The sequence below is a fragment of the Oreochromis aureus genome, linkage group 13 (genome assembly GCF_013358895.1).
Source record: "Oreochromis aureus strain Israel breed Guangdong linkage group 13, ZZ_aureus, whole genome shotgun sequence".
Taxonomy (NCBI): Eukaryota; Metazoa; Chordata; class Actinopteri; order Cichliformes; family Cichlidae; genus Oreochromis; species Oreochromis aureus.
In genome coordinates, this window is record NC_052954.1 from 7,394,854 (window position 1) to 7,403,507 (window position 8,654).

An 8,654-nucleotide genomic window follows, 5' to 3' on the forward strand; every position below is an offset into this window, starting at 1 on the left:
GCCCCATTGAGGCTGTGATGTCACCCTGAGCACAGAACAGGCCGTGCTGGAAAAGAAGGCCTGAAAAAAGAAGCGAGAAACACGGTCCAGAAGAATAATTATATGAGAGAGGGAGTGAATCAGGAAATAGCTTTTGGTTTGGGAAACTCAAGAGTTTGAGGGAGCGCTGCCATGTGCTAAATGAAAACAGGATTTGAAAAAAAGAGAGGAGCGCGAGAGAAGGCAAAAGGAGCCAAAATGTTTTTTTGTTTTTTCACCAAAGAGTGGCAGGGTAGCCAGTGGTCAGCAAAGAAAATATCCCTCCCTCATCCCTCGTGCTCCAGCATTTCTCTTCCATCAAGCTCTGCTGCCGCCCTCCTTCTCCTCCTCTTGTTTGCCTCCTCATTCTTTCGTAGCTGGCAGCCACTCGGCTCTTTCCTCTTTCCTCACACATTTTAATGGGTATCTTCCCAATCACGTTTTTATTGCAGGAAATTTCAGCCACACCACATTGCGTGAGCCGAAGGAGTGCTCCATTCTTAGCTCGGCACCGCCGAGTGCCAGGGTGTGCTGAGCGTGCCAGTGTGTATGCACGCATGTGTGTGAGTGGGGGGGAAGCGAACTGCAGTGATGTTAGTGTCAGTTTGATGCCAACATTACAGGCCTCCATGCCCCCCTCCTCTTTGTCTTGGCAACAAGTGTAAATTCAGGGAAAGAGGCGGAGGAAGCCATTGCGAAAAGACGCCCCCCCCCTCAAAAAAAAGCAAAATGTCGTCCCTGACTCAGTCGCTGTGGCATAACTTCACAGGAATTTTACTCAAAAAGCCCCTCGCCCCACCCAGAGCCACCGCCATCACCAAAACCCAACCTTTGTCTCAGTTTGTGAAAGCTTCAACTCCTCACCTCTCCCTCTCCTCACTTTACTTTTCCCCCCTGGCAACCACCTGGGTTTTTTTCTCTCTGAAAAGAAAGCCGTGGTTTTGGGCCTACGGTTTAATTGAAATAATATTTGCTGTACTCCGCTGCCTCTCTAGCTCTATTCTCCCTTAACAACGGGTATTATATTTTTAGCCTATGAACAAAGTTCTGTCATTTCCTGTTGCAGGGCTTGCTTTGCTTTTAACCACAAGCAGACTCAAACAGACTGCTCTTCTTCCACCGTCACACTGTTCCTCGTACGCCCAGGCAAGGCGCTTCCCCAGTGAAGCGTCTGTGTTTTCACTCAGCTTTCGAGACACTACATTTCATTCTGAAATCTTCCAGCCAACATAAGGAAAACAAGGGTTGCAAAACAAGTTCTCAACTTTTGTGTTTTCAGGACTTCTAACATCCAAAATCTGCCTCTGGTGTTAGAAGTAGTAACCTAACCTAAACCACAGAAATCTGTCTCCAGGTTTTGTATAGAGACAGATCATACAGGATGTTATTATGGACCATATGGCACAAAGACCTCACATGCAGTGCAAAGACGTCCACAAGACAAAGTTTGGACAGCAGTCTACGCGCTATCACTCTACAAATATACATTCAGCAAGAAGGCAGTGTGGCAGATGTTGAGGGAAAATGTAGGAGAAGTGCAGATCAGCAGCGACTCAGTAGAATGCAGTGAAATACCTGGCAAGTGTTGGTGTAGTAATATAACTGGCTACATCTGTGCATGCATATATTCCATATTTATCTGTCACATCACGTTATGTGGGGATTTTCAGCTTCTTCCATCTTGACAGAGGTTTGCAGTCTCTTAATGCAGGAGAGAGCATTACGGAAACAACGGAACCTGAACATTTTCTTCACACTCAAAATTCGATCCCAGCCAGCTGCTGTTGTACATTGGCACTATATTACTGTATTTGTTGCACTATAAAGCGCACTTAAAATCCTTTAATTTTCTCAAAAATCGACAGTGTGCCTTATAATCCGGTGCACCTTATGTAGAATTCTGGTTGTGCTTACTGACCTCGAACCGATTTTATGTGGTACACGGCGCTCAAAAATCTGTCCAAAAATGTTTTAGTATGACTTTGGTAAGCTACGAAGCTGCACCGCTTGATGGATTGTTGGAGCATTACGGCTACCACAGTCAGGAGCCTCGCGGAGTAATCTGGGTCCAAAACTCCGTCTGCTTCAGGTCCCAAAGTCCAACGAACACTGCGGCATCACTGAGAGTGATGCTGCTTTACCAGGTGTAACAATTAAGTTTAACATCCAGGCATCCACGAAGACAGAATTTATTAAATTTAGCAGGAAGTTAGCAGGAAGTTAGCTCGCTAGTTTCCATCTAAACATGATATAGCATGTTCTTACTGAGAGATTTCTGAAACAAATTCAAACGTACAGCTCTGCTATCACTCCCAACATAAATGAAGACAGAAAACGAAACAGCAGTGACGTTTGTAGGGTTACTGAAGTTGGGCTAGCTGGTATATAATGATGTGCTACATGATCGCTAGCGACACAGCTATGTTAGCATAACATAAACACAGTGAAGCTGGAGGATGAATGCTAACGTTTTTCCACTCGATAAAAGTTAACGTGAGGGTTCCCCATGGTTAGGGACAAATGTAATCGCATGGCAGGATGCTGTAAATGAACCAAACTTCAGTCAAGAGAACAACTGAGGTAATCCATCCACAATACGAGGTTAGTCATTAATATACTGCAACAACATGGAAATAGAGCAGCTGTGAGAGAATTCAACATTAATGAATCAATGGTATGGAAGAGGAGGAAGCAAGAAGAATGAGCTGAGTAAAGTTTGACTTATCTGACTGTTTTGATTCGCTTAATGCGCCTTATAATCCGGTGCGCCTTATGTATGAAAACAGACCCGTTCATGGACAGTGCACCTTATAATCCGGTTCGCCTTAGGGTCTGAGAAATACGGTAATAAAACTGTATTGAAATGCATTGAAATAAATTGAATTCAATTGTGTCTTTCTGTGTGGAGTTTGCATGGTTTCTCTCTGGGTACTTCGGCTTCCCCCCACAGTCCAAAGACATGTAGTTAGTGGGGTTAGGTTGGCTGGTGATTTAAACTGCCCATAGGTGTGAACGTAAATGTGACTGGTGTTCTGTCTCTCTGTGTTAGCCCTGTCCAGATGAACCATGCCACTCGCCCTATGGTAGCTGGGATAGGATCCAGCCTCCCTACAACCCTGATAAGGATAAGTGGAAGAGTTGGATAGATGAATTGAATTGTGTATAGGGATATGTAGTATGGGTACTGATGTAAGTGCACAAAGTCTACTTTAACAAAGAATTCATGGTGTTGTTGTTGTACTTAAAGGGGACTTAATCTGTTAGTTTTTAACACTTTATTTCTTATTCTTGGATTTTACTAGCTTCACATAATTTGCTGTTGACTGTAGTCCCTATTTACCTCATACCAAAGCCCCAGATTTCATCCTTGGTCTTAAACAAGCTGTTGTAGCTCAGACTCAAGCAAACTTTCTTTAAGCAAGCTTTCTTGTGTTTATGAACAAAAAACTTAGATAAGGGTAAGTGGGGTTTCTGTGGTCACAGCCTGTGTGCCTGAGATGACCATATTACAGATATTCAGTCTCAGTGACATCATCAGATCAAACAGAAGATAATCTGTCAGAATCAGAGAACAGCCTGAAGCCTGAGGGTTTGGCTAGTTGGGATTACCTGCTGGCCTCATTGTTCGAAACTTTGACCAAGTTTAATATAAACATCTACCGCTGTAGCAGATATATTTACATAGCAGATAACAGGGGAAACATATTCAGTTCCCTTTAAGTTCTTTTTATTTTAATGATATTATACTCCTCAGTTTTTGCTGTGATACTGGGACACCATGGCAGCATCAGCCAGATTGTAAATTAGCAGAGAGTTTATCCAAATGTCAAGAACACTACATTTAGGGCTAAACTGGTAAAGTCTGACTGCAATGAATCAATGCTGAACCATAAAGCTGAAAAAATATGATGTAATTGTATGTTATTACTCTATTGTTTGTTCCCTCACATAAGCACCAACGAAATATGGGTTAAAAAAAGGACTTTTTTTTGTTTTCCTACATTTTCTTCACTGTTAACAAATCCTCTCAAAAGACCAAACTCAGTGGTTCTGTCTACATATTTGTGTTGTCTATACTTTCCCAGTTTTTTGTTCCTCTAATGAGAAAAGTAGTGTAACTGTTGGGGACTATTTTACAGATTAATCCACATGAATCTCTGGAAGTAGGACAAAGTAACTCATATGGAGCTCACTCTAAATAAGCTTATACTGTGTGTTTAGATGATAATAAAGAAACATGTTATGTGTCATGTCGATCAGTGCCAGGCTTCACTGGACTGACACTAACTTGGTGATTTATTGTTCTAAGTCATTATTGTCAGGTGTAACAAGAAAGTCTTTAAAATAAAAGTTGTCATCTTTTAAACAGCTTTTATTTTGAAGCCCCCATCTTTAAAAATGTTGAGAAAGCCATAACTTGAATTTCATTAGTCTATACTTCAAGTATAGCCTCAACAGTTCAACCAGATAAAAGTTTCAAAAGCTTAATATGAATGCGCCCAAATATTTTCTTTTCCTCCATCTCATCGATTTCCATAGATGTCTCTGATAATCTGGAAGGCATTGGAACAATCCATCATAATTACAAAAACTACTACTGTTTACAAAGTAAAGCTTGAGCGAACCAGCATAACATCTGGATTTCTCTTATAGCACCAAGTAAATGTCACACTATTTAAGAATAAGACAGGATTTGATGTGACCAGAAATCAAAGGTTAACCATAGAGCGATGCCCCAGAGCAGGTTACCCAATGAGCGACAACACCATCCGAGTTGCTCAATGAGCTGTGGTTGTTTTGGGCAGTTTGCATGCACGATGTGAAGCTGAGTCTTGCAGGGAAAAGATTGAAGCGCTCCAAGATTTTCTAGTGAAACAAAGATTACAAGAAATGGCAGTAAAAATCCCAGAGAAGCAAAGTTGATAAAAAATAAAGGAGATTCTAGCTAAAGAAATTGGCTCAGCTTTGTCAGGAGGACTGGCCAGTCAGCATTTTCTTAAAAAGACAAAGAATTTAAATTATGTAGATAAAACTAAATGCTATTATCATCTATAGTGGATCCGTTTGAGCTGGTCCAAAACAATCCCTCGGCACGGCAGAAGCTCATATATTATGTTTATACTCCTGAAGCAGAGTTACATGTGTGACAGTTGCCAGACGAAACAGAACAGACGTCAGCAGCATGTAAACAGCATATGTAGAAACCAGGCCAGATCTGCCAGTGAAAATATGTCAACACATTAACAAATCAAGTGAACCTTGCACAACCTGGGTGGGTTGCGGTCGTATAACTGGTGCCCAGTGGTGTGACAACAGCTGTGTGAGTCACTGGGAAACTGAGAGACTTCTCCAATAATCCTAGAAGAGACCCCGGGGCCCAGATCAAAAGGCTCTGGGCTCCTTGTGGTCACCCTTTGCTGATTCACTCTTCTGGGAAAGCCAACTCAAAAAGGAAACCGCACAGCAGCCTCGATTCTCACTCTCCTTCCTCGTTTTCCTCTCATTCTTTTCTTCTTGTTTGTTTCTTTTTTTGACGTTTTGTCTCGAGGACAGAGACAGCGATGCTTTTCATTGTTTAAGTCGTTTGTGCTCCGGCATTCATGTGGCTGTAATTATTAAATACTGTATGTGATTGCAGCAAGCCCTCAAGAACCAAATACATGTGCAAGTTGTGTAATTGTGTCCCATCAATATTGTAACACTTGTAATGCATCAGATGACTGAGTGTGAAAGTGTGCAGAGTGCATTCATTTTTTAGAACATTTTCTAAAGAATAACAATCTACTGACAGTGTACTAAAAAAAATAACCGATGATGCGACATGATATACTGTCTTTGTAGTGCATTGAGAAGCAAATAATATCCATTCCATAGACTGATTAGGACTAAATATTGGCTATAGTACAGGCTATTTTCTTGCTATGAGCAAGCACTTTGGCGACAGTGGGAAGGAAAAACTGCCTTTTAACAGGAAGAAACCTCCAGCAGAACCAGGCTCAGGGAGGGGCGGGGCCATCTGCTGCGACCAGTTGGGGTGAGAGAAGGAAGACAGGATAAAAGACATTTCTTCAGAGACGTCGAGCATAAAGTCTTTGTAGCAGCAGGTCACAGATAGCAGTCCTACTGCAAGACTGACAACAAGATGAAAAAAGTTGCAGATCTAACCATAATAGGGAATTCTGATTTTGTGTGTGTTTGACACTGAGCAGTAATAATTCTACAATTTCTTTGTTTTGTTTTCTTTTTTTCAGGGTCCTGAAAATATAATTCTGTGCTACGTTGAATCCTTTTCATTTTTCTTTCATTCACTGGAGAACCCAATACCCAGTAAAGGGTAGTACCATATTTATACTTCAATTAATTACAGAGTAACCGGTATTCTCAATGCCAATGACCCAGGCAATACTAAGCCATAAGAAAATACAGCTTCACCACATATCCCATAGCTCTACCACAAGACCTATCGGAACCATCGCTTGCCTGTCCTGCTGCCTCCATAATGGTGCACCAGCCACCGCAAAGGCCATGGCTCCAGCTCCAGGCCCCATAGCTCCTCCACCACACTGCCTCTGCCTGCGCGAGGAATGAAGGATTAAATATAATGCTCGCATGTCAAGACTGCAAAGCAAGAGAGGGAGTATGGAGGAAGGAATTTGTCAGAACTTCATAAACACATACATGGATTCTGTCTCCCGATGCCAGTGCTCTGAGCGAGGAGAACTTTCTGGAGGCTCGTTGAGCCCAGGGGTGAGAGTAAGCAGGGCTGCTAAACGAGCCCAGGGTTTATGCAGAGGCCAGCCAAGCGGCAATAATACACTGCACCGGAGGAGAAGGACACAGGGGAGCAGGCGAGAAGAAAAGTGGTAGAAATAAAAGCAGAGAGCCAGAGAGAAAGGGAAAGACGAGGTTGGATTGAGCAGGCTAAACCCCTGCTCTGTGAACAGGATAGTTTCAGAATTTATATATGTATATATCCTCTTTATATATGTATATATATATATGGCATGCACACATATACAAAAAGGAATGAGGAGCGGATCTGGGAGGCTTTAAGGGGGAATGAGAAAGAGAAAAGGAGGAGGGAAAGACAGAGGAATTAACAGGACATGCCCACTGAATTTTCCAGGGCCTCTGCCAGAGAACAAAAAAATAACTGTTCACATGTGGTCCAGCTTCTCCTGAACTGAGGGGTGGAGGCACTGATGAAGAAAAGGGGTGTTAAAGAATGTTAATCGTGGTTTGGTTTTAATCAGATTATGTTGAGCAAAACCCAGACCTTTGGCTTGAAGATAATGGACAGGTGGCAGGTCAACTTTCCAGGGCTGAGGAGAGGTCAAAGGGTAAATCTGCCTCTATGCTGCTTGGAAGATTTTCTATTGAACATCTAGTACTATCAGATGCAGTCAGAGTTATTGATTATCAGATTAAAGTGTGGAAAGGCAAAGCAGAGGCTGAAAAATGGGACTGGTTGAACTTCCTCTCTAAGCCCCTGCAGCCGCCTCGACTCTTCTGCTCCAGATGATTGTGCGATTGGCCCTGTTGCTCTTGGCTCGGCTTGTGGAAGAGGAGCAGCCTACAGGCCCAGCCCTCCTCAGCCCCGTCAGCCACTGGGAGGTGAGCTCCACAGTGGGTGTAAAATACTGTCGGGCGGATATATTTCTGCTATGAAATATGGATGTGAGCCTCGTGTGTGCGCGTGTCCATCTGTGCGTGTGCATTTGCGCAAGGTTAACTGGAGGTCAACGCTTACTTTGCCGCCAGAGACTTGGCGGCAGTCCAGAGCTGGGAAAGCAGCAGCAGTGTCTCTTACTCACTCCCCATCCTATGTCTTGCTCCTCTTCTTCGTCACCGTCTTCTTTTTGCCAGTGCTATTGCAGTTTGCGTGCAGATAGCATGCAGCGAGCCATGTGGCCTGTATCTGTGTTGAGCTCTGGACTTAGCACTGTATGTGTGAGGAGAAAAGTGGGCTCACTGAGCACGAGAAGCGGAGGAAATGAAAAGCCTAACTAGTTCACGAGTGAAACAGGAGTCAGTTGAGCCCGAGAGAATGTAAGAGGAGGAAAGTTTTTCCCCATGCATTGCAGATAATTTCAGAAAGTGGGGCTGTTAGGTATTACTGGTACAGTAAAAGCTAGAAATACACATAACACTGACCTCATTAACAAATATATTACAATTTGAGCAGAGCCATGGCAGGCGTAAACTATTTTTATTCCATGTAATGGTCTGTTTTGTCCTGCCTTGCTTCTGTCTCTTTTTTCAGACAAGCAAATGAAAACATCTGGAGTGAAAATGAGTGAAAAAGCAACCAATGTCCAAATAAAAGGGAAAAAACCTGGCTGTGGTTTCATATATGAATATGGTAGCCATCAAGACTTTGCAAAAAAGTAGGTGTATTAGCCAAATGTAAACTGTTGCTACACTAAAACATTTTCCACTTTTGACTCATGCACATCGTTCAAGTGTGTCCTACCAAAAACAAAAAGTACTATTGTCAACGTTTCAACCCTTATTTTCAAATGAAAAAACTATTTTCAGCTGAGAACAGCAGCCCGTTCTGCACAAATAAAGAAAAAAGAAAGAACTGTAAAAAAAAAAAAGGAAACCCTTTAAATCTTGATTGCAGTGTGGTGGTT